At 44.0% G+C, this 26,442-nt stretch overlaps 1 protein-coding gene and 1 long non-coding RNA gene across 5 annotated transcripts in view; one reads left to right on the plus strand and one right to left on the minus strand.

Moving 5' to 3' along the window:
• mamo (maternal gene required for meiosis) overlaps positions 1-26,442 on the minus strand; it is a 129,703-nt gene that overhangs the window by 82,927 nt on the left and 20,334 nt on the right. Inside the window, exon 1 of one of the 4 annotated variants that reach the window (XM_033381885.1) lies at positions 7,485-7,678. The exons of the other annotated variants lie outside the window; for them this stretch is intronic. The gene's annotated coding sequence lies outside the window, so the exon portion shown is untranslated. Of the gene's footprint in view, positions 1-7,484; positions 7,679-26,442 lie in introns of those variants that run through there. 4 annotated transcript variants of the gene reach the window in all.
• On the plus strand, positions 9,235-13,694 carry LOC117184444 (uncharacterized). The gene is made up of 3 exons (XR_004469800.1): positions 9,235-9,291; positions 11,849-13,328; positions 13,410-13,694. It is a non-coding gene; the product is annotated as an uncharacterized lncRNA (long non-coding RNA).

Genomic DNA, 26,442 nt, shown 5'->3' on the forward strand with positions numbered 1-26,442 from the left:
GTCAGCGTTGGCGGAGGATCAGGCGGGCAGAGAGCAGAGTCCACCGAAGGCACAGAAGCCGAACGAAAACGAAGGCAGTCAGCGCAAGCGAGAGAGCAGAGCAGAGCAGAGCAGAGCAGAGCAGAGCAGAGCAGAGGTAATGCCCATACGAATAAAACGTTATGATCCCAAGGCAGAGGCAGAGGGCAGAGGCAGAGGGTAGAGGCAGAGGGCAGAGGCAGAGGGCAGTACCATAAGGAATCTGAATGAAGTCGACGGCAGCTTTCGGAAGGGGAATCGAGAAGAAGAAAAAAACACAGATCACAGCTTACAAGAAGGTTCACAAAAATACAGATACCGATTCATACCGCTTCATACCGCTTGCCTCCCCGCTCTCCTTTCGAGAGAGAGAGAGGGAGTACAGCCCAGAGTGTTTGACTGCAGTGTAAATAAAAGCAGAGACCGAAGCAGAAACAGAAGAGGAGACACAATTGCATTGAGAAAACGTTTGAATAAAATCGATGCTTCCTAATCTTCTGCCGTGTGGAGGTTTCGCCTCGTCTCTCCCTCTTGAGCATGTGCAAACAGAAGGGAAGTTCTCCTTCTTCTCCTCCTGCTGCTCGATCAACATCATCAGGCCATCCTCTTCAGAGAAGTCGCCACAGAAATGAACTTTAGAATATGCCAAAAGAGGAAAGGTGCGGTGGTGAGGGAGAGGAAGAGGGAGGGAGAGATCACCTCTCCGGAGCATCATCATCAGCAAACACTGATAAATTATTTGACAGATTATATTTGCGTTGAACTTTGGGCCGTGCCAAGACGCCGTCGACAGCAGGAGCAGCAGCAGCCGCGTAGTCGGAAGGCGGTACCGAATGTTTGGATACCCTGTTTTCGATTCCTTTGCAATGTTTAATGGGAACACCCGTATTAATATTCACAAACAAGAGAGAGGGTCCCACATTTGATAAAAACTAGCATAGGCAGCCCCTCCCAATGGGTATCCAGAAAAGAGAACACATGCTAAAGGAGAATCGGACGATTGAATGGAGCAGTAGTCGGAGGAGAGGCTGAAAGAGCAGTGCAACTCTCCAACTGCAGGCCCAACGAAAGAGAGAAAGCTTTCAGTTGCTGGTTTTATTTTTTTTATTTTTACTATTTTTTTTTTTTTTTGTGCCGTTGCCCGTTGCTCTAACAAATGAGCGTCATGTCTTTGCCCGTCGCAAAACAAATCTGAGCAATTTTTTATGATAAATAACACCCCTGGAGAGGGGGGAGGGGCGGGAGACGCACAGCAAAAGACTGTTATATTTAGTGTAGGCCCCGCAGGCCGTTAACGGAGAGCGAAAGAGCGGGCAGGCAGAGAGGCTTGTGCAAACAAACAAATCGCTGTAGATTTATTTTAGTGCAAAAGCCTTAACACACTAAATTGCTCAGGCATGCGTGGGTTAACCATTCAGCTTAGGCAATGCAACGTTAGAGGGAGATAGCTTCTATCCGAAGAGTGAGAGAGTAAGAAAGAGGGAGTGCAATAGAAAGAGAGAGAGGTGGCGTGTGTGTATGTGTGTGTGCGTCTGCACCCATCGATGTGGCGATGAAAAATGTTGCCTTTCAACGCGGTAATTAAAAGATGAATCGTCCTCTCAGAGCCTCCTCTATCTCTGTGGGTCCCTCCTCTCCTTCTCTCTCTCTCTTGCTCTCCCTCTCTCATTGAAGTTTGGTTACAAATTATGCTTCATTAACTGAGATAACGCCCCAGATCAAGGCAACAACAAAAACTACATAGAAATGTACAAACATACATATATTTTTCCTATATGATTGATTAATGCTTTTAACATGTCCAGTACCCAAATTGGATTGCAATAGAACGGAATGGTAATGGAACGTGCGAGTGTGTGTGTGTGTGTGTGTGCGTGTGCCTTTCACTGAGACGATTTAACGGTGAGAGTTTAACTGAGAATATTGCAAATTTAATTGCCAGAGATTTTTTTCTCTCATTTTCATCGGCCATAAATAAATATATGTCCATTCGCTTAGAGTACATTTGAACAGTGAACCAGTGGAACTAGTGGAACTAGTGGAACACGGAGTATTTTGTAATCTACTCAAATCAATTCCTGTGACCAGACCAGAAACGAGGTATGAACATACATCGTCTCCCTGGAACTGACCTAAAAAACAATGGTGATCCCCTGATTGACACAACGAGACCGGAACAACCCTTTTTGGAACAGATGCCACACCTACGAGACAGGGGTACAACTTTCACTTGCAATTTGGGTAAACCAACTGTAAACTTAACGGTTATCTATGGATCTCTTGCTGCACTTCCGGCTGATTAATTGATCTCACGGTCGCAAGGGGAACAAAGGGTTAAGAACCTAACGGTCACCTTTCATTGTACAGTTAGGTAAAAGCTGTCTGCTCGCTTGAGTGTCACGCGCCAGCAAACTTTCACTAGCCGCGGGAGACACAAAGAGAGAGAGAGAGACAGAGAGAGAGAGAGAGAGAGATATAGAGGAACAAAAGGGTTGCAGCACCCCTAAAAGTTGATCTGGGGGATCGATATATAAACAAATTTCCAGGCCAGCCTCAAACTGATAGAAATCTTCAGTTAAGAAAATTTGGGTCAACAAAACGAAACGACAAACAGCTGCCAAGGGCAATGAATTGAATGGAGAGGTCTCAAGACAAGGAAGGGTTCCCGTTTGGGCCATAAAAAGCCGAAACGAAACAGAAGTCAGCAGGTAACATCGAAACATAATGAAAGGAGCTCGGAGGAGGAAGACTGCAACTCCTGCCCCTGCCCCTGCCGCAGCCACTGGCCATTATCATCGTTTTCTTTTTTTTTTTTGTAATTTTAAGTTGAAATTTATTTTTGGCACGCGCGAATTTCAAAGAACACTTTTGCAGCTGTCTAAAAAAAAGAGAGAGAAGATAACCGAAAACAGAAACTGAAACAGAAATTGATGGGCAAACCACATAGGGGGGAATTAATGAACTTTTTTCATGGGTTCAGTTGTTAGGGGTACGATCGTAGGGATCTATGACACGCGCATCAATCGATCAGTAAATCTCTTCTCAACAGAATAATAAGATCCATCGCTCACTCACACTGCCTCTCTCTTTTACAGAGTGACTTAGCAGCAAAGAGACGCGTTAGATCCCATTAGAGATAGGGAGAGAGAAGTGTTACGGAGATGCAAAGCAGAATTAGCTATATCTCTCACTCTCTATCCCAGTGTGGCTTAGCATTTCGGTATATTTTTTGGGATTTCATCATGAAATGTTCGTTGCATTCGTAACGCTGTTACAACGAATCAACACTCGAGAGTCACACGAATGAATCAAAAAGTACAGTCTCCTCGAAGCGTCAGCTAATGTCGTTTTTCTTTCTCAATCGTTAAGGAAAACTCTCAGGCTTACCCAAATTACACGTTCAATTAGAGCTACTACTCGTCGGACTAGTACGACCACGTTGCAGAACTCACCTGCAATGAAATGAAAAGAGGAAAGAAGTTAATTTCAGTTCGGAGGCAAAAGATGAAGAGATGGCAACTCTTATTAATAGACAATCAATCAGGCGGTGCCCCACAAAAGCGGCCGACAGCACCATTGTAACTCTACCGACTGCGGGATTTCTGAACCATCATCTATGGGGCTGGGCAAATAATGGCCTGGACTGTGGACCCTAACCACATGTGCTGGTGTTGGGGAAAGGGAATGGTCGAATGGTCGGGTCTGCTCTGCAATTAAGCGGCAATTCAATTCAGAATCGGAATCGGAATCGAAATGGGAATAGGATTGGGAGAATGCCAGCCCAAGACATATAATGGCAACCGATGGTGCGGAGTCAAGTGCAAACACTTGCGCGACCTGTCAGAGCCCGCCCCCCTTCCCCCCTCGAGCCCTTGTGCAACACAATGGCCTTCTCCTCTCTCTCTCTCTCACACTCTCCCATTCTGCAAAAATTGATTAAACCCATTCATAATGACAGCCACAGAACAGCGTTCTAGAACTGGCGGCAACTTCGATTTTGCTAGAGCGGGGAGTTCTGACCTTGCGAGTGGTGCTAATAAAAAGCGATTGTGGCAAATTTCCAGATCACTTCGAAGGGGGAGTTGTATACAAGAGTGGAGAAATAGTACCTTCAGCTAAGCCACACTGTAAAAGGGAAGGAAGACTCTCACACTTCAGGGCCAAATCTGTTTCTTTAGCTGCGATTTTTGGTATAGAATAAAGTGTGAGGAGCTGCCTAGAGAGGGAGACTTGCCCCAAGGGCCGGTGGATGAATGGGTTTGGGGTGTGTGTAAGAGATATGATCCACATTCAATTAAAGAACGCGTGTCGCATGGTCTCCACCAACCATTTCTATGTGGTACAATAAAGTGCCTTCAGCTGCATTTCATTTTATTTATTGTACAAATGCAATTACAACGAAAAGAGCGATAGAGTGAGTGATAAAGGCAAAAGAGAAGAAAGAGAGAGGGCTAAAAAGCTAACAAACAAACAACAAACACGAAGAGCGTTGACGGGCAACGCCGTCGCTGCCAACACGGACCATGCGATGACGATGACAACACAGACACCATTTTTTTTTTGCTCCGCCCACTTTCCCACACCCATTTCAAGCGAATGACGAATGGGCGGTGGGAGGTGGCGGGGTGGGGGGGTCTGCGGGAGGGCTTCACGGGGGTTGGCAAAAAGTGCACCGAGCGGTGAAGGTAAGCGTGAATAAGCGTCGTGCAGGCGAATGGTACTAGAGTGAGATTACTCGCACTGCTCTACGAACACAAAAACTACACAAAAAGTCCACTAAAAGTGATAGTCGGAGTTTCGATTAAAAATCGTTCAAAAAAAGTCTAAAGTGGTCGATCAATATTCAATCGATATCGATAAATGGTCTAGAAATAATCGAAAATAAAGTATCTAACAAATATAGAGAGAAAAAATATCAACTGAAAAGAGTTCGATTACAAATTGATGTATAAAGGTGAAATTTATCGACTAATGATCGGCCTATATCGATAAAGCTCTGACAATCAATCGATTTAAGACTTAGATATGAAATTCGATGCAAAAATTGTAAAGTGATCGATTAATGATCAACTAACATAGTAAGAAAGCTGACATTTCGAAAGTACTTCCACAAAACCTGTTCAATCAACAAAGTCGGGAGTAAATATCGGTTCAATATCGACTAAATATTGAGCAGTAAACCAAATAGAACTGAATAACTGACTCATCAATGAGCAATCGAAATCATTTACCTTTGCAAACCTAAAAAGGGCTTTCTGTCAGCACTCTTGCTCTTCATTCCCCAGTCATATTGTGTGCCTTTTCCTTTTCCAAAAAATTTTGCATAACCAAAAGGGAAATACATGATCCTCCTGTTCTCCCCAAATGCGAAAGAGATTGTACTGCAAAATGATCGGCAAGAGGGGGACGACGAGGTAGATGAATGGAAAGGCGTTTGCATTTTGATGAGTCCCGTGAGTGGGAGAGGCGGCCCTCCTCCCTCACATCTCATGGGCGGAAGAGGGAAGGCCTGTAATTGGGAGGGGCTGGTGCCTCTCTCTCTCTCTATCTCTTTAGGTGACGAACGTCATAGTCGCCGTAGTCAAATCGTGGGAAAATGTTTTTCCTGCTCTTGTTTTTGTTGTTGTTCTGGCTGCCACGTTGCGGTGTGTCTGGGTGTGTTGTTGTTGCCTTGTACGTTGCTAGCTGTGGGGGCTGATGAAAAGCTTTTTTGCCGCTCGCCGCAATTCGTTGCGCTGCATTAAGCAGAGCAGAAATACAACAACAAACAAAACCAAAAACAGTGTAAAGCACACTAGCCGACTATGGAATACCATCTATGTACATAGATCTGAGATACGAGTATGTTTGTGTATCATCTACGCAGATCTTAAGGGAAACAAAAATTCGACAGAAATTTGGAAATTTTTTGGGTGTTGAAAATTCCGCCCTAAGAAGAGAAGAGTGAGGAAAACTGTATGCCCAAGGGGTCTAAAAATGTATCGATTAATTTATCGATTCATGATGGGCAAAAAAAACCGATAGAACCCTGATATATTGATATACCACTAAAATAGTTTAAAATGTTTGAATTTCTCTTGTGATCTAAAAATGGATCGATTAATAATCTCTTGATATGCCACTAAAATAGAGAAAAATATTTAAATTTCAAATAAAACTTAAGATCCCAAAGATAATCTATTGATCTAGTAATTTATCGGTTGATGGTTCACTAACAATCGATAAATAGTTGATAAATTATTGAAAATGGTCTAATTTCCAATCAGATCTATAAATATGATTGATACATAATCGGTAAAATAGTGAAAAAGTATCCCAAAGGTATACCAATTGGAATCCGCGCATACCCTTGTCTCTCTCTATCTTTCTATCTCGATGTGTCTGTCTCTCTCTCTCTCTTCCTCATTCCTTTAACGGTCTTGGCTTATCACACACGCATGCCCTGCTCTTCCCTCTAGCGCGCTAGGCGCTCCTCCTCCCACACTTGGACGACGACGACGACGACGACGACTAAACAGCGCACTTTGCCTCCTCGCCTTATCTCAAGACACTTCCAAAGAGACTTCCAACTTTGGCTGCTGCTGTCGCTATCGCTGCTGCTGCTGCTTCTGCTTCTGCTGCTGTCGCTGTCGACGCCTCTGCCAGCGTTTATCGCCAAAAGCCACTTGCACATGCAATTTCCAACCAAAATGTCTACGCTGCTGTTGAAAATTTTGTGTTTCTAATTGAATTCTGAGGAGATTTCAAATTTCATTTCTTTTCGGCTTTGCTTTTGTTTCTACGGCTTCTGCGAGGAGTGATAATAGCCACAGGCACAATGACTGATAAAGCCCCGAAAGCCGGCAATAATAATAATAATCATCATGGCAATAGAGTAGCAACAACAAAATAAAATGAAATTTTCATTTTTGTCGCACAGTTCAAGGCAGTTCTATAAGTACACGACAGAAAGTCTGCTGCAATCAAATATCAAAGAATTCAACAATAAATACATAATATACAACATATAAGCAGAAAAATGCATTCATACATCGAATGAACACAATATATATGGTAGGGTAATCCCAGAATTTCGTTTCTCTTTCTATAGATAGAAGATAGATTTTCTTTTTTAATTGGCTTTACACGGCAACAGTTATTTACTCAGAAGATTGTTTGATGTTTACTCAGGACTAGTCCTGACAAAATTGGGCGGCATTGATTGGTTTAGGGCCGGGCATCACTGGTTACTAGGGGGTACTGTACCGCTGTAGAGGCTAGAACCCACGACTTCTATAGGTTCTACCTTTCTTATGTCTTTCAATAAATTCCACCTTGAACTTGCATCTAAATTGAGGCCGTGCACACACGCACATACACACTGCGTATGCGTGATGTGCCACCCATCCGCATGACGGATGACGCATACGCCATGTGTGCCACATGCAATACGTTTAGATCTTCAACTCTCGCGAGTCGCCACTCACCCTGTGTGCTGTATGCAGCAGGCAGCGTCAAAGTAAAATAATTATTATTAATAATAATAGTTTTTGGGGCTAACAAAATATGTGCTGCACTGAAACCCGAAACAAGATTAGGGACAAGTAAATCCCGTATTATTTTTTCGAATTTTTGGCCGCTTTGCTTTCTTTACTTTTTTTTCTTTTGTTTCCTTCAACTTTTATTAACAATATGTGTATATATTTATTTTTATTTATTTTGTTGTTGTAGATATTTCGTGCGCTATGTAAATTACACAAAAACGAGCAAAAAAAAAAAAGTTACCGAACAAAAACAAAAAAAAAGAAATGTTTTGGGGAATAATTTGTGGGAAATTATGAAGGGAAGAGCACGAACTGCAAGGAATTTTTGCTTTTGAACACGTAGACGCGACGCAGACGCGATGACGACGACGCAGGCGACGACGCCAGCAGCAGCAGCGACGCCAGCGACAGTGGGGCTGCGTTGGGGCCCGATGGGGACGACAAAAACACGTGTAGCCTTGAACAGATCGCTCCGAAGCCGCAGCAGCACCACCCGAAAGGGGGGCGATGTTGCACGTAGCAGGCCTTTTCCCAGTCGGTATTTGTGGCACGAAAATGAAGACGCTCAATGGAATAATCCGTTTGAATGGCGGACAGACTTTCCTGTGCCGTCGGTGCAGTAGGAAATATCATAAACAAAAAATAAAGTATTTTTTGGTATTTTCTAAGAAACTGTCGCTATTAAATGTCTCGTGTAACAGAAGCTTTAACGCCTGCGCAGGCCCAGGAAGCGGATGTGGCTGCTGCTGCTTCTGCGGATGCAGTTCTCGGGCAAATGGGTGGTGGTGGGGAGGGGACAGTGGGTGCTGGGGGAGGGGTACTGTGCGTGGCTTAGATGCGTGGCCCAAACTTCGTATGCAACGTCAGCGCTGCTGGGTGCAACAGCGACGCGAACGGCGACTGCAACGGACGGGCACGGGCACGGGCACACGGGCAACGACGACGCACACAAATAACTAACTAACAGCGGCCGTAGTAAAATGACAACTGAAACCGCAGCAGCGAAATGAAAACGAGTAACGATAGAGAAAAAAAAAAAAATAAACACACAGAGAAGAAAAAAAAATAGCAATAGCAGCAAAAGCAACAACAAAATAAATGAAATAAAAATTGACGATGGGCAGCCGCAGCAGCGACGACGGCAAACGCAGCTGCAGCCAGCTCTGCGCCGGCTTGTTCTAGCCAGTGATGACGCCGCGAAAAAGGCTAGCAAATCTGGGCAAGTTTCAGCGGGCCCGTGCCTTAAAGGCAGACCGCCAAAAAATCACTTTGGTGAGCAAGTTGGTAAAAGGTAATCCTCCTATCTAATATTTTAGACAACTTTTAATCACATACCTATTCTCAATATTAATTGCACTTATTTCAAAGCTAAACCTTTTAGCTGTAATAGCTTAGCTTTTTTTCGCAGTGTCAGCACTGATTCTAACATTCTTTTCGCAAGCTTTTCACTTTTCGCTGCATTTGCCGCCGTAGAGATGTAGAGCGAGCAAGAGAGTAGGCACCAGCTGCAGCAGCAGCAACAGAAACAGCAGCACCAGCAGCAGCAGCAGCAGCAGTGTGAGAGAGAGAGAGAGAGGTGGCATTTGGCAGCCACGCTTCGTCAGCTGTTCGGGGGCCGACGAGGCGACGTCGTGGGGTTCGTGGCTTGCCGTCGCGTCGCTTGTCGTGTGTGCGGAAGTGCAGAGCGGTTGCTGGTTGCTGGTTGCTGGTTGCTGGCGTCGGCGTAGCGTCGTCGGCATCGAAACGCAGCGTAAGTGCAAGGCCAAACGCGTGCGAGAGAGAGCAAGAAAAAGTCGCTAGCTAGTGAGAGGGAATGGGTGTGCGTTTGTGGGTGTGTATATGTGTGTGTGTGTGCGACTGGCAAGTGTAACTGATCGCGTTAGACGTGCGAATAGAGAGAGAGAGAGGGCGAGTGAGCGCGTGTATAATATGTACGGTTCTTCCCCACTCCCCCCCCCGCAGCGCCCACCGCCACAGCCCGTGACCATTCCATTCCGCGAAAGCACGCGCGTGCCCTTGAAAACTTAACCCATTGGCAGCCAACGACAGCGAACGCCAATAGCAGCTGTTGCCAACACGCCCCCACCGGCAAACCCCCTCCCTCCTCAAACAGTTTGCTCGCAAACAAAAGAAAGTGCACAAATTGTTGAAATTTTCTTAGCGAAATCAGCAACAAAAACCCGATGCCCCGAAAAACCCAGCAAAAACCATTCGAATCTCGCACGTACTCGCAAATGTTGCTTAGAGAAAACCCCCAGTGCTCGGTACGTACCCACAGCCACCCCTGCCAACCGTCGCGACGCCCAAGTGGCCAACAATTTTCATTGCCAAACACAATTTTTATACAAATGCGGTGCGGTTTTTATTTTTTGAGCTATTTTTCGCTATTTGTTGCGCAAAAAAAAACGAACAAAAATCGCCAAAAATCGCCAAAAACATCAAACGGGAAACGCGAAACGTGAAAGGGTATCCTTTGATACCCTTGCAGATCCATCGATCCTATGAATGATAATGCGCTATAAAACGTTTCTTAGGAATATCTTTACTTCTATACAAAAAAGAAGTCCAATCTTTGAAATTTTAGTAGGATAGTATGGGATCTTTATAAGGACGGATCTATGGACTCCCCATGGGATCATCTACGCCGAATAATGAAGGGTGTATGTGTAAAGACCATTATGAAATCAGAATAGATTTGGACGAATATTGCAGATAGGGAAAGCCTTAGAAAACAGTGGAAGGGGTGACAGGAGTACTCGATGTTGATTAAGTGCTAAATAGATTACAAAGAAGGTATGAATAGGCCAAGATTTAAAACTCCATTTGAAGGAAGATTTAAAACAATTTTCTTCAGGAAGAGAGTTTCAAAATAATTGCCAGATATTTAAACATACCCCTTGTAAGATTGGGAGCTCTTTCATACCATGAAATCTGTAAAAATGTGAGAGCACATATGTATATAGATATGTACATAGGCCCGGCTTTGATTAACATATGTACGTGTCTCTATTCCGTGGTCATGTATGGGTCGGCTTCGTTTCTTGATAAGGCCGGGCCGCGCCCCATCTCAAATTCGATCGAGAAAAACTATTTAAAAGTGTAAACGGCAAAGACTTTAGACTTATGTAAAGACATACATACATACATACATATATAAATTCCTATATATCTCCGTACAGCTGTGTGTTTTGTTTGTGTATTTTATGTGCGCGCGTTGCCAATTGCGAGTGGGGTGAGGGGGGGGGGGATACCATGTTCAAGGTCGTGCGGCGAATGCACCTAAAGCTACACCAACAACAACAAAGTCCGAGGGAGAAAGAAAGGCAGGCTTCATTACCCGAAGCTTTTGATGCACTCGAAATCGAGCCAATGGACACTATACACACATGATCCCATTTCGATCTGCAAATGTCCGATCTTGGCAGTGATCTGCGGAGAGCTTTAAGCTCCAGGGGTGCGATGCTCCCAACATGTGTTCAACCTTATAATACCCTTTATTGAAGAGTATAAATATAACAAACAGCCATTCAGTTCGTAACATACGCAAAATGTTTGAGTTCTACAAATTGCAAAAACTAGTGTAAATATGTATATAACCATATATAACGGCTATATACCCACACACACACACACACACACACACACAGAGATGCGCATACAAACGAATTTGCTTGGCCGTCAATTGCAAACGCGTCGCTGCCAGCGTTAACGCCGGCGTTCGCTTCGCTGCCATTGAATTTTCACTGTCAAGGTCGAGCGTTGTTCTGATGCGCAACGCAATGCGCAATGCGATCGCCAGACAGAGACAGAGACAGATTTACGAAAAGAGGGAGAGAGGGCGCACGCAGAGAGCGAACAGAGTGGTGTGGTGCAGTGTGCGAACGAAAACGAGAACGAGTGCACAAAAGCTGTGAGAGAATGCACAAACACACACACACACACACACACCCATGAGTGCCTGGCTGGCTGGCTGGCTGCTTCTTCCGCACAGTGGGTGTGGCGGGCATGGCAAAAAATGATTTCTAACTTAAAAAAATATATTTAAAATTAACTAAATGATATTTACATAAGATAAATTCTGTTAGAAGACTATATTTATGCTAAAATGTAGGGCAGCCCAAGCATGTTCAAAACAATAGTAGCTGCAGGGTATACCTAGAAGATTGGACACATTTATTTCTATAATATTCCCCCAACACACACACACACACACACGCACACACGCATAGTTTTGTCCTACACAAATTGTTTGGTAAATTTTCTTATATTTTTTCTCTTTTATAATTTTGCGGTTTATCATTTTTCAGCGATCACCTCTTGACCCACTGTGGGGCTGTGGTGTGTGTGTGTGGGCGCTTTTGGCGGAAACGATATGCGGCGGCTGCGGCTTATGTAACGCACGACAACAACGACTGCGACAGCGACGCGTTGGCAGCGTCAAATGCATACGCACACGCTTCACGCTGCCCCGCTGCCGCCGCACCAGGCATGCCTTTGGCCCTCTCCGCCGCTGCTTCCTGCACTTTGTTGCTGCTGTTGTTGTTATTGTCGTTTAGCGGCTGTCGGCTGTCGGCTGTGCTTTTCATATCGCTCTCTGGCTCTGTACGTTTTGCAGGGTATTGTGATTTTGATGACGTGTTTGTAGAGCACGTAGTAAATGTCAAACATTCGCATCTCCAAAAGAGGGTATCCAAAGCTTCGATGCGCTGAAGGGAGCTTTTTTTTTGCATGTTTTTCTATCGCATTTGTTTTCTCAAGTTCGCGCGGCGGCTCTTGTGCAATTTGTCATCATACCCCAGCAGAGCACCCTTCACCACCCCACCCTTACTTCCTGGCACAGCCTCACCCACACGCCCTGCGTATGCGTAATATTTCAAAAGAAAAGAAAATTGCAGCAAATTTGTCAGGCAGGCAAGAGCGTAAACAAAAACAAGCCGCCGCCAAATGCACTTTTTGCCATAAATCAAGGAAGAGCCACAGCAAGAAAAGCGCAGAAGGGCAGCAGAGCAGCAGAGAAGAGAGAGGGCCTGGCAGAAGACAGACAGACAGAACGGCGCCACGCCCTCGACTGAACAAAATGAAGACATAATTTGACATAAGCGATGTTAAAGTTCACCAAAAAGAGAAAAAACATCAAAGTGCAAGCCTCGAAAATAGCGAATACAAAAGCATAACAGCTATAGCTTTGAGCCGAAGCTGGAAATACCCTTTCTGGCCAGTATGAGCGATCGATGAACACCTACTTTAAATATCCTATGGGAAGGGTACCCAAAACAGAGAGACAGCGAGACAGCGAGAGAGAGAGAAAGGAAAAAATAGCTTTAAGCATTTGACTGTTAATGATGAGGGGGAGGAGCAGCAGCAACATAGGGAGCGGTGGAGTTGTAAGAAATGATTGACTCGAACTCAAAACTTGACGACGGCTACGCGACTGTGCGACAGCGGCACCGGCAGCCTCACCGTCAGCATCGGGACAGCGGTCGCCTCGGTCGCTTCGGTCGCCTCGGTCGGCTCGGTCGGCTCTTTTGGTGATAATGTCAAAGGCGGCAGCAATCGGTCGGTCGGTCGGTCGGTCGGGCACTGCGCGCTCGTCTCTCGCCCCCCGCCGCATGCTTAATCATGCGCGGAGCTGCAGGAAAAAAAATCGAAATGCAGCAGCAAAAGCAGCGCCTGTCAAAGCTGCGATTAATCTCACTCACAGATGCTAGAGCGAGAAATAGAGAGAGAGCAGAGGAGAGGAGAGTCACTCTCTTCATAGCCGGCAGAAGAAGGAGAACAGTGCGCACAGTGGTACAGGAATGACTATATCTGGCAAGAGGGCAAAACGTTTGAATCGAGGCACAAATGCGATGAACTTCGATCTTTCAGATACCACAAGGGCGCTTAGAATGGACAAAATTCTGTATAGACGATTCATTTCTTTCCGAGATTCAACTGGGACTCAATTTCAACGAAAATTTATAGAACAACCAGAAAATATTTAAGAAAAATCTATTTTCAAGAAATTATTACTAAAATCAAGCTTTATTTTTATGGATATATCTATATTTAATCACGAAAATGATTGAAGGCTGTAAAGCCAGTACCCAAATGCCAGAATATTTAAAGATTTAAAGGAAAATGTTTAAAATATACAAAAAAAAACTATACTTGAAAGTTTTAGGTACTTCTACAACAATATTGAATTCATTGAATTTCATTTAAATAATTTTCCTATAGGGAACCCCTCAGCGACACCCTTTTGAACCACTGTGGCTAAGCAGAGGCACTCATAATTGAGATATGAACTTGGTAATAATTCATAAAAAAAAGAAAGAAAATATATGGAAGAAAAAGCCAGGCCAAGAGGCAGAGGACTGGTCAACCAGTTGGCCAAGGACTGGCAGACAGCAGCATCGACGACGCAGACGCAGACGCGGACGCGGACACGGACAACGATCGCGGCTTGTTCGTCTAGAAATAACTTAATTGTCACTCAATTACTCAGTTTTCAGCTAAAAGCATTCATTGCTCTGGCTTAACGTCAAAATGCAGCGGAGAGAGAGAGAGGGAGAGAGAGAGAGAGGGATCGGCGAGAGAGATGTGGATGGTGGATGGTGGATGGAGCCACGGGAACCCGTCGCCTAGGCGTGAATAATAGTCCCAAAGCCTCGTCCAAGGCGTCCATTGGCCATGGCCAGTGAATGAAAATTGATGAGTTGCGACAGTTTTTGGCCAAAGGGCACAAGCCAGCCAAAGGAAAAGGTGCCTCGAAAACGGGGCACGGCCAAGGCACAAGAACGTTCCTCTCCCAGGAGAGGAGGGGTATAATAATGGACAAACTACTTTGTCATGGTGCATGGTAGAAGGGGTGTGGGGGGGGGGGAGCAACGTCTACGTATACATCGCCTGGGGGCAGGCTCTCGTGGGGGGATTGGCCAGCTCAATGCAACTATCAATCAAATTTCTTATGTGTGGGAGCCCCCATCGAAAGGTCAGCCACTCTCTCCCACTCTGCGCCCCTGCACCTCTTGTGATTGACATAAATGGAGGCATACGCTTTGATTGAGAACTCTTAATGTCTGAACCTTTTGCTAATGAGCTGCATTGACCTCGGGAGACAGCTCTGAGACATTTTTAAGTGGTTCTTCTGCCCAATGATTGATATTTGTTTGATGGATTGATTGAGTGGCCATTGCCACTTCTTGCGTTTTATTGAATATTCCTAAGAGAATATTCCTCGTGTGTTGAGGACTCTAGTGGGGATACTTTTGCTACTTTTTGGTGCTGAAAGGTGTGATTGAAGTGATTGATTGGTTACTATGTGTCCATTGCTTGTTTAATAACTTAATTGAAGGCCACACTAAATATTCTTTATGATTGATGGTAGTTTATCACAAAAATCTATATACACACACAATATACTCGTATTATAGTGTTCAATGACAATCAATCATGATTGAAGACTTGATTGACGACTTTTTAAGTCATTTATTTGCATTCTGGGTAACACTAACGAGCGACATTTAAATATTTATGTGTCTCAATCATGATTGGTAATAAAATCGAATCCTTTTAATCCAAAAATGAAAATAAGACCATGATTGAAGTCATTTTTTCTACTGATTTTGATCATTAAATGAAATTTTAGCAAAGTACCTCATGATTGATGCAGTTTCAGCATGGAAACAGTTTGGGATTCCTTTAGATCCTCGCCATCCCCCCCCCCCCCCCCCACATGCTCCACATAAATCCTAATCAGAACTAAGCGCAAACAAGGCTTCTCCCACCAGCCCCTCCCCCTCCGCCACCCCCCTCCAAGGGAAATGGAGGGAAAACCTCTCTCGTGGAGAGAGAGCGTGCATCTATAAATCCATTAATGCCATTTACCGCATAAACATAAAGTAAACGCGCTGCAGGATGGAGCTCTTTGGTTGTGGCTGTGGCTGTGGATGATGATGATGCCACAGACTTTTCGGGGCATCAACACCCAACGGCACAAAAAATCCAAGCCACAGAACCATCTAGCCTCCTGCCGCTCTTCCTTTTGCTGCCATGGCAATTGCTCCATAAAGTAAAACTAAATTGCTCAATAATTTTGTCCACATTTGATTATGTCTTTTTGGGGGAGACGACGACGACGACGACTACGACTAGGACTAGGACTGGGACTACGACTGTCTCTCCATGCCACCAAGCCCTCGGAATTGCAGTCACGATTGTTCGCTGGCGACGCGGGGGCAAAGGCAAAGGCAAAGGCAAAAGGCAAAGGCGGGCGCAAACACTAAATTCAAAACCCATAAAGACATCAAAGCAGGCAACGCGTGTAACAATTTGCCAGCCAGCAACCAGCAACCAACAACAACTACAACTACACCAACTAGCAACAGCAACAAACGCAACAAAACGCAAATTAACAACGGACCCCAACATACTACTCGTATACCCATAGGCCCCCGACCAACCGACCGACCGACCGACCGACCGACCACAGGCCTCCAAAAAGGAGGCTGATGCTGATGTAAAGGCTGGGACGACGAGACGACAACGATCGCGACCTGGGCCAAGGCATCCGCGCACCCGCACAAAACCCCCAACAACACAGCAACAACTTGCAACTGCAACAGCTTTTTGGTAGGGGGCATAGACGAGACTCTGGAGAACACACAATGATGATCAAACGAAATGGGGAATACCCTAAAAATTAAACTTAAAACAAGTATGGAAGAAAAAACATACAGATTGTATTAAAATTAATAGTATTATGAAGAATCATACGTATATTTATGGAACTATAACTATGAAGATCCTTAAAGATCTCTAGCTCAAAAATAACCATCACAGAAGCATCTCTCAAAAGAATCTTTAACCTTTTTTGACGGGTTTCTTAATCATTTCTTCTGTGGCAACGATTGTTTAAGGATAGTTCGCCAAGCTATAGGCTTTATAGAATGGAAAGAGATCAATCTGAAGATCATTAGAGAATGATCTTTCTATGCAAACGAAAGCCAGGACTCAGGAGACTTTGAAAAAAGAGACTTGCTCGAAAAAATCAGAAATCTATCTATAAGATATAAATATCAGTCTGTAGACTAAAGATCACATATCCAAAGATCAAATAAAAAGAAAAACAGATCCCTTTTGGAATCAAATCCTAAACATCCTCTTGGATATACCATTTACAAATAAACTTCTACTCAGATCTCCCTTCCGCTGGTGTGTTGCATAATTTTTTGATAAGATGAGAGCCGAACACCCGCTTCCATGTTTTCTGAGTACAAGACCACCCACCCACACACACAGGACAGGACAGGACAGGACAGGACAGGACAGGTATTGGTGGACGGATGGATGGATGGATGAATGGATGAATGGTTGTGGATAGAGATGTGGCTGTTGCCTGTGGCTCACGATCGATGGTGCAGCTGAAATGCTCATTAAAAATGTAGAAAGCTCTCCCCGAAAAAAGAGCCAGGGGGATCGATCCGCTGTCAGCGCTAATCGCACGATCTTAATTTACAGCAACAAAACAGTCAAATGCAGGACGACCGACAGCCCAGACTACCGGCGACAGAGATCACTTAGAGAGAGAGAGAGAGAGAGAGACAGTGGAGAACGGAGGTGATGTCTTTTGCTGCTGATGCGATCTTGGCCAATTTGGCGAACGCAACTTTCGCTTTTGCTCTCACAGCAGTCCCCTCTCCCCCTGTCCCCTGCCTCGTTGCCTCTGACGACTGCTAACGATCGTCAATCGACGGCAATTTATTATTATGCAGCATTTCAGCGTTGTTCGTATTTTAATTCAATTAAAAGTCGGTTAGAAATCATGGTAATTATGTTAAAATGCGCACAGCAACAGCAACAGAGCCGCAGCAAACCAGGAAAGCGAAGGAAAAAAAAAAAAGGAACAGCTACATGCAACATGGTCGTGCTCTTCGAATCGAATCGAATCGAATCGAATCGAAGTCATCGCCATTGCATCGCATTGCACAGAGAATGTGTTGTGGCAAGGTGTAATTTGTAATGATCATTAATCGATTCGATTCGATTCGATCCGATCCGTTGATCAATTGCCATGCGAATTGGGCAGAGAGAAAGAGTGAAGTTACTCTCGAAACAAATTTCGCCTTATGTCGGTATCAATCGTCGATGTCGTGTCGTGCGATCGATCGTTAAACGATCTGAGGGGCTGGAAGATCTAGTGCATCCAAGAGAGAGAATTGGGCTGGTTGGGATTGTCTTGGGGGTTTGATCGTAGGGTGAAAACTGATCTTCTTAACAACTCAATTTTTCATTGGAATCTCTTTAATCTTCAAATGAGATGTTTAGATCTTTCATGGCTAACTCGTGGATCTCTCTAGTGATTGGTTTGCTCCACTTTACAGCATATGGAATGGCACTGGAATCCTTGGTCTACTATTCTGCTATCAAGATCGCTTCGGACATCAAAATTCGATTCCACAAATCCATCAAAAAATTGTTGGAGGGAGGGACAAACCAAATAAAATATGAAAAGAATGTCACAAAAAACAAAAAAAAAACAACAACAACTGCACAAAAACTGTGACAACATTGAACAACGACGCTTTCCGCTTTTTTTGCGATAAGCACACAAACAACACACAATTGTTGTTGTTGGTGAGAGGCGTGTGTGGGCGCAATTTTCCATTGAATTATAATTTTTTTATTTTTTTATTTTTTCTATTTTCCATCTTTCCCTCCTCTCGCTCGCTCTCTCTTTCTAGCTCTTTGTGGATTTTGGCTTGTCATAATTTTCATTACATGTTTTTCTGCCATGTTTCGCATTTTGTTCGGGGGGAGGTAAAACCAAAAGCGTACCTACAAAAAAAAAAAAAAAAAAAAACGCCTGATGATAAAGATCTTTCGTAGAGAGTGCGGGCTGTGTGGCAACAACGACAGCAACAACGAGACATTGAACAACAGAAAATTGCAACAATCTGATAAAGACAACAACTGAACTCAAACTCCAATCCAACTCCGACGGACGGACGTTGCCTCAATTGCTGGCTGCGGTTGCTGCCACAAAAAAAAAAAAAAAAAAAAAAAAACACAGTGTAGCCAAGAAGTGCGTGTGTGCTGTGCGAGGAGAGCCGAAAGGAGAGCTCTGCTCTGCTCTGCCTGTGGGCTGGCTGCTATTTTGTGTCACAGCAAAAGTATTGACCTACTCACAGACGAGTACACGTAATATCCCCGGCATAGAATAGGTATTATCTTCTATGCAGTTGTGGCAGCAGCTGTTGCTATAAGCGTTGTAAGCGTATCACTTACAGAGTAGAACATTTCTGTGTATGCCAATCGTATTACCTTTAAAATTTTTGAACACTTTTGCCGAAGAAAGACACACCGAAACGCTTCTCCAACATCTCCAAGTTCAGAAATTATGAAAATCAACTGCTAAGACACACTGGAAGAGAGTATAACCATGATCCCATCGCAACGCCTTTAAAGTCTCTAAGAACTAGGCGCAAAATAGTAACATTCTAGATTGACTGTACTTTTATTTCATAGAGTTGCCAGGTGTAAATAATATGAGTTTAAAGAATTAGAAGGCAACCCCTTTTAAATTAGAAACTTTCGGTAGTTTGTGGCTCAACGATTAACTTTCTTTCGTTGTGAGTGAAAGGCTCCACTGAACCAGAATCATACATACTTCCAGGGCCTAGAATCGATTCATGTCTGGCTGCTTCTCGTTTCAATTAATGAGTCGTTTCTGCTCCATTGCAAAATCCATCTCTGGGTTCGTGGGGGCTGGGGTTCAAGGATTGCTGCAGGGTAACAAAGCGACAACTGTGTCAAAACACACACACACACACACACACAGGAGAAACGACAACGAACAAAACTTGGAGCAAAACTTTTGCGAATCTGCGCCTGCGCCTGCGCCCGGGCCTTTGCCCACCCACGCAGCAGCAATTTTTTTTTTGTTTTTTTGCTGCTGACGGATTGAGAGATTTTTCCTAGCTTTGTTGTTGCTGTTTGTGTTGCAGTTGTTGTAATTGTTTTGCTGCAGCCATGTTGTTGGACGCAGTGGCGCAAATCGGGAACGCCATGACATTATAATATGTCAATTTTTATGCCGCTTGGCAGGCGCGTGTTAGAAAATGTCAAAATCCAGCGGCGCAGCCGACAGACTCCGGAGATCGGAGTCTACTCCGATCTGCGGCTCTGCAACGCAACGCAACGAACATACAACAGCAACAACTCTATTGTGCGCGCCCACGCGTTTTGTTAGCGTTTTAAAACGCGACCACTGTGTGTGCCCCCCAATTCGACCCTCCCCCTCCCCCGGCCCCCTACCTCACCGCACACTGCTTGTCTCACGGCATGTTTTGTGCTTTTTCTGTTGTTGGTTTTATTTCTTTTTATTTGCTTGCATCTAACATTTTTATGCGACTCCAGTGGACGCTTTGTCAGGTCGAGAAGGGGGAGAAGTGGGGACGGTGTTTGGGTATAGGGAGTAGCAACAGCAGGAGGAGGATGTGGATGTGGATGTGGATGTGGGGAAGTAGCCGCAGGAGATCATGGTAATGGTGGAGTGGAGGAGGAGGGGAACAAAGCATTGAAATCACAGAAGCAGTGTTGGACAGCACTCGAAAAAGTGCTGGAAAATATATCTTAATAGCTCCCGTAAAATCTGTGATTACAACTTTTGGAGAGAAATCCTCAACGACCCCGGAAAAAGTGTTAAACAGCGCATAAAAAAGTGCTGGAAAATGGATCGTGTGCAACTCTAATTATCGCAAAAGAGTATTTGGTTGAAGCGTTTGCAGCATCATCCCTTCAAGACCACAGAAGCAGTGTTGATTGGCGCTCGAAAAAGTGCTATAAAATATCGCTTGAGATAACAAACTTTAAGGCTTTTGCTGTATTTTTCTATGAATTTGACTGAAGATTGTCTTCACTTTTCCCAATTAAAAACTTGCTTCAAAGAGAGCTTAAGTCCTTTAGAGTCTATAAATACGAAAGTAAGTGTTAAACAACACCCATAGTATTGCTTCTCTTGTTGAAAAACTTTCTCCAACTTTGGAGATTTTCCGCCAACTGAAAATTGAATTTAACCCCGAAAAAACTGTGACCCCGAATCATGGGTGAATTTCGGGGTATAGCGTTATTTATGTATCTTTGACTCCTCCAATGACAAGCAACAAACAGGAACCACAACAACAAACGGGAGGAATATCAGGCAAGGGGAGTGTTGCCTTTTGTCGTTTATCACGCATCGCTGTCAAAGTGTCACTTTAGCTTAACGTGGAGCTGCTGGGGAGATATCGCCAGGAGAAGAGACCGACCCCAACCCACAACGCCACACCACAGTGCACCACTCCTTTAGGAAAGCGTTGCGCGCACGCGTAATAACGCATAACACCACCACCACCACCACCACCACCAACAACAACAACAACAGCACAAAGAGCCAGAAAAAAAACCAACAACAACAACAAAATCACGTTAATGACAGGCAACGACGACGACGTGCCTGGGTCCCCAAAGAAGGCCAAAATGTGGGGCCTGTTGTCTGGCACACTGCCTCCTCCCTGTCTTTGGGCATCCTTTAGGCGATGGCGATGGTGGGTTCTTCTGCTGTGCCACAATTCGCCTGCGGGGCAGAGTCAACCGCTGTTTTGTCACATCATTATCAGGTATCACCAGCAAAGAGAGAGAGAGAGAGACACTGAGAAAGAGCTGCGAGGAGGAGTAGAGAGATGGAGACACAGAGCTGCTGCTGCTGCTGCTGCTGCTGCTGTGGCAGTGTTGCATTTTCAACATTATTGACATGACAGAGAGACTTTAGCAGGTGTGAAGGAATTCGCCTTGCCTGACACTAAATCATGCGCTCCGCCGTGTCGGACGTCTGTCTGTCCGCCCGCTCGAGTGCGGAACTTTTGTCGGCGGCTTTGATTGGACACACGGCCGGACACGGCGACGACGACGATAATGCTGGACCCCCGATCATCATGATGATGCCGCTGCTGCTGCATGATGATGATGATGTTGCCACCAGTGGCGTTAATAAAGTCATCTAGCGGTAAACACTAATCAACAAAATTGAGGGAGTGGCAGAAACAACAATGGCCTTCCCAAAAACGTGTAACCCATTAAAAAAATCTTTTAAAAACCACAAATACTAACAAAAATAATACAAATAAATCCTAAAAATGTTTAAAAAATACCAATTACAAAATGTTGGTCAGTTGGTTTAAAAATATTACAAAATACTATAGATACCATAAATAAATACTAAAAAATACGACAAAATCATTGTATTCACAAAGTTAAAAAAAAAAATTATTTCTTTCTATATTTAAAATTCTAGCAAAAATTTCTAACCACAATGTTTGGATTCAGAGTTAAAAAAAAAAAATACTATCAAAGCTAAAAGTTAAAAATACTACGAATATATTATATTCACGAAGTGAATTTCTACTAAAAATACATAACTCAGTTTTTAATAAAAATGCTAAAAGCATCGCCTTTCGATTTGTGTACAAAAAAAAATCATCTCTATCAATCATCTCTCAAGAAAATATTTCGTGAATTAAGACCGCAAAAGCCAAGCGAAAATGCAATAAAAACTGAATCGCCTGCTGGCCAGTGTAATCAGCAATGTCAATTGAAACGTTTAACGAGAGCAGCAGAGCCCGAGAGCCCCAAGACGAGGACAAAAAAGAGACAAAGCCAAGACCAAGACCAAGATGAACCAACATTCAACGTTGATGAAGTCCCAAAGCAGCAGCGGCACCAGCAAAAAGTGCAGCAAGGCGGCAACAAAGTGTGCGCCTTGTGGTTGTTGCATGAATAATTCATACGGCAGCAGCAGCAGCAGCAGCAGTTAATAACTGCGAAACGCAGTGCACACACAAAAGCAAAAAAAATGAGAAGAAAAAAAAAAAAGTGAAAGCTCATAAGGCAATCAGTCAAAACGTCATCAATAGAATTAAGTAATCAACTCGGGGACCAGGGAGGCACCAAGACCCGAACACTGACCACACACAACAGTCAGTCGGTCAGGCAAGGCAGGCAGGATGGCCAAAACGGTGGAAAGACAATGGCCAGATGGCCCCAAAACCAAAACCAAAACCCAACCCAAGCCAAACCAAACCAAACCAAACAAAAAAAGAGGCCAAAGAAATAGCCAGGCATTGATTGTGGTCCAAAAAGGAGTTGCAAGTCGAGAACGGAAAAACGGAGGACCACACTCTGGGCAAAAAAAATAAAAAAAAAAAAAAGAGTAGCACATCGGCACGAACGGACAGCAGTTTTTGCTTAGCCTTTTGGGCCGTTTCTGTTTTTTTGTATTTTTGTATTTTTGTTGGGAAGGTCTTGGACCTGCAGTTATTTGTGGTTTGACCAGTTGCAGGGCGCACAAAAGCCACAGCATGAAGTGGCACAGAATTTGGAGGAGACACAGAGGGGGATTCTGTCAAATTGTAGCACAATTTGAGATCAATTTTCGGCAGTGAGGGAGTACTTTTATATGGAACATAAATCTTTCAAATATACTCTCCAAGAATACCCCCAAAATATATCTGTCTCCCCTCTTCTTTCACCTGCCAAAAAACCCTAAGCCCCTCTGTCCATCCACATGCAAATTATCGATTTAAATGCAGGAATGACCCGAAGGCAGATGTGGATAAGGATAATAATAATAAAAAAACAAGCTGAAAAACAAGGCGCAAACACGAAGCGAATCAAAGATCCAACAAGGAGTAGTTGCCAAAAATATATATATATATATATACACTATATATATATATATACATACTTGTATTCGGGAGACGCGTGCCTTTTGAAAATACTCGTTCCAGCGGTGGCACGTTCCAGCTGCTTATTTTTTTTTTTTTTTTTGTTTTTTTGCCTGCCACCAGAGGAGTCCGAGGCCAAGTCCGAGTTCGTCCCCCCACTTATGTTAATTATTTACTCAGGGGCTAATTATGTGACCAGAGAGACCCGCCTGTTAAGCAGGAGAAGGAGAAGGAGGAGGAGCAGCAGGAGCTGAAGGACCTGCAGGAATGTACTGAATGGTTAGGGTCAAAATCGAGCAATTTTCATGGCAATTTCTGCGTAATTCGCTGTAGCTTTGGCTCTGTTCAGTCGCTGTCGCATGTCTGGGCGACAAATGCCAGGGAATCTATAAAATAAATAATAAAATAATGCTGACGCTGGAGGAAGAGGAAGAGGGCAGAAGGGTTGCGCCGCCACAAGGGTATTCCTGCCACAAAAGGTCCTTTGGACACTGGGCAACTGTAACTATATAATTATCGTAATTATTTTAATTGAAAGAAACGCCACAAAAATGATAAATAAAATATATACGAGTGTATAAACAAGTATCGAAAGAAAACAGAGGACAAAGGACGACCATGAACGACCAGTTAGAGACGGCAGGATAGTGCATAATGAATTTTAATGGAAATAATGCGAAAGTTCAATGGGTTTTAGGATGGTGGCAAACAACGGGAGGTCCCCACCGATGGGGGAAGAAAACTTTCCGAAATATATGAGATATTTGAGATATAGAGCTCATGAAGCCGGAAGTCTTTTGACCACCTGCACAGATGCACAATTCTTTCAAATGAAATCTATTAATCTTTTGGTATTCGAAACGTATAGATTTCTACAATCATTCGATGAAACTCGATTTGCTACTGAATATATTCTTAAAATTTCTAAAGAAATGAAATCAATCGGTATTTACGAGGGCATAGATGAGACGTCTGAGACGCCAGTCGCTGGAGAAACAATTATAGATCATAGATATGGCATATCCATGACACAAATTACAATTCGCAGTACAGTTGAGAATTCTCTTCACATGCTCCACTTTGATCTGCTTATCAAGATGCCAGTCGAGATTCTCTTCTGTTTCTATAAGATTTCCTACAGCACCCGCTGCAGAAACTGAAGATCAGCCAAGAACAGGAACTTCAGAGCAACAATAGATTTTGACGTCTTGGAAATTGTGTAGAACTGCAATTTGCTTTGGCCTCCAAGTTCAACTAACATTAAAAAAAAAAAAGGAACAAACAAAAAAACAAAACAAGTAGTGGAGTGGAGTGGTGTGGAGTGGAGTGGAGGTGGTGGAAAAGCAGAAGTAGCTGAAGCCAAAGCTGAAGCTGAAGGCAGGAATGCGATGGTCGGACGGCAAAAATTGGCAGAGAGGAGAAAAGAAGAGCTGGGGCGGAGCGGGGGGTGTGGGGCCCAAGGGGGGGGGGACTGGGTCCCCAGTCTGGGGAAATCATACAGAGAGCATCTTTCTCTGGCAGAGTTGCGTGATCTGCTGCGTGAGCGTCGTGCGTTTGACTGGCTGACAGACTGACAAACTGACGAACTGACAAACCAAAAACTGTGCAAACTCCGAGACAGAGAGATCGAGAAACGAAGAGCCAAAGAGCTGAAGAACCGGAGAACCGGAGAGAACCGAGACTGACTTGGGCCCATCATCCATCCGTTTTGTTGCGGGAGTTTCAAAACCGGCAAAAGGAAACCAAATTATACACATACGCAGAGTCCATGCCCCTCTCACCGGCCAGCTCCTTTCCTGCACTCCCACCTTGCCCCGCGCCGCTCCGCTGTGGCCACACCAACACAATTGAAATTCCTCTGGCGCAGAAATTGCATTTCACGCTGAAAATGCGTGCTCTGCGTGCAGCAAAACCAAAGTGCAACGACGATAGGCAGCAGCCGCCTGCAACTGCAACTGCAACAGCAACAACAACAACAACATCAGAAGCTGCAGCAGCCACAACTTCAGTCCGAAGAAAGACAAAAAGACTCGGCTTTGAAGGAAAACAGAACACAGAATGCCCTAACACAGACGATTTACGGGAAGAATCGATTCGAGTGGTAATCAATCGATACATTTACCGATAGCAAACAGTAAACGATAAATTATAGAAATAAGAGTGTGCAAAAGTATCCAATATATAACCAAAAATAAGCCAAGGATGCCATATATGTATATATAAAATCTATCGATTTGTTATCGATCAGCGATAACGATTTTTATGAAGAAATTGGTATTTTTATTGTGGAATATAAAGAAAAAGTATTAGGCTCTAGATGGTATTGGGAAAATCAATAAATTCGACACGAAGCAGAGGTGTGCTGCCGCATCACGCGTGGCTTAACATTCGTTTGATATACGTTTTACGCCCCAATCCATTCCAATCCAAATTTTAAGGAACTTCAAATGTAGAACTATTTTCTAGTCATAGGGGAAAGGGTATGGAACTCAAGATGCTGTGGATCTGGAAGCTGGAAGAGTCAGTAGGAGGTTGCCAAGTAGCTTTCGGGGCAAAAGTGTAGGTGCTGCGCTGGCTTCGCTGTCGCTTTGCTTTGCTTTGCTCTGCTCCAATCTTTCGTGGGTTGCAGCTGGGGCCCCCATTCCGTCATGCCAGAAAATGCCAAAAGCGCAACACTTGCAACATCCACAGGAAAACAGAGAGAGAGAGAGAGACAGAAGATCAGCAGGGATGACGGGGGAAAAAAAAAACTGATTTCTGTGAACTCTTGTCACGTTCTGTGTTTAGATCTGGGCTCTCTACCTGGAAGATATTATTAGGCCTTAATTTCAGTTTGAATCGAATCGAAAGGCAATCCCCATTGCAGTCCGTGTACCCTACCCACGAGGCACGAACGACTATATACTGTTTTCAGTAAATCTCTCAATTGAAAGGGTATTTGGGGTATATTCTTCTCATTTTTTTTGCTTTACTGCTACTTTGTTTAATGTTTATTTGTTGTTGTTTGTTTTTGTTCTGCAATTCTTTCGATTACAGCCAGTCCTCGCTCATTCTTCGGGCTTCCTCCTACAGCCTCCGAGAATCTTCCACTTCTTTGGACTTTTGTTTGTTGACTTACGCAACTTTTTCACACAGCAGCCCACACACACAGAGCAAAA

Source organism: Drosophila pseudoobscura, chromosome X (assembly GCF_009870125.1).
Source record: "Drosophila pseudoobscura strain MV-25-SWS-2005 chromosome X, UCI_Dpse_MV25, whole genome shotgun sequence".
Lineage (NCBI taxonomy): Eukaryota > Metazoa > Arthropoda > Insecta > Diptera > Drosophilidae > Drosophila > Drosophila pseudoobscura.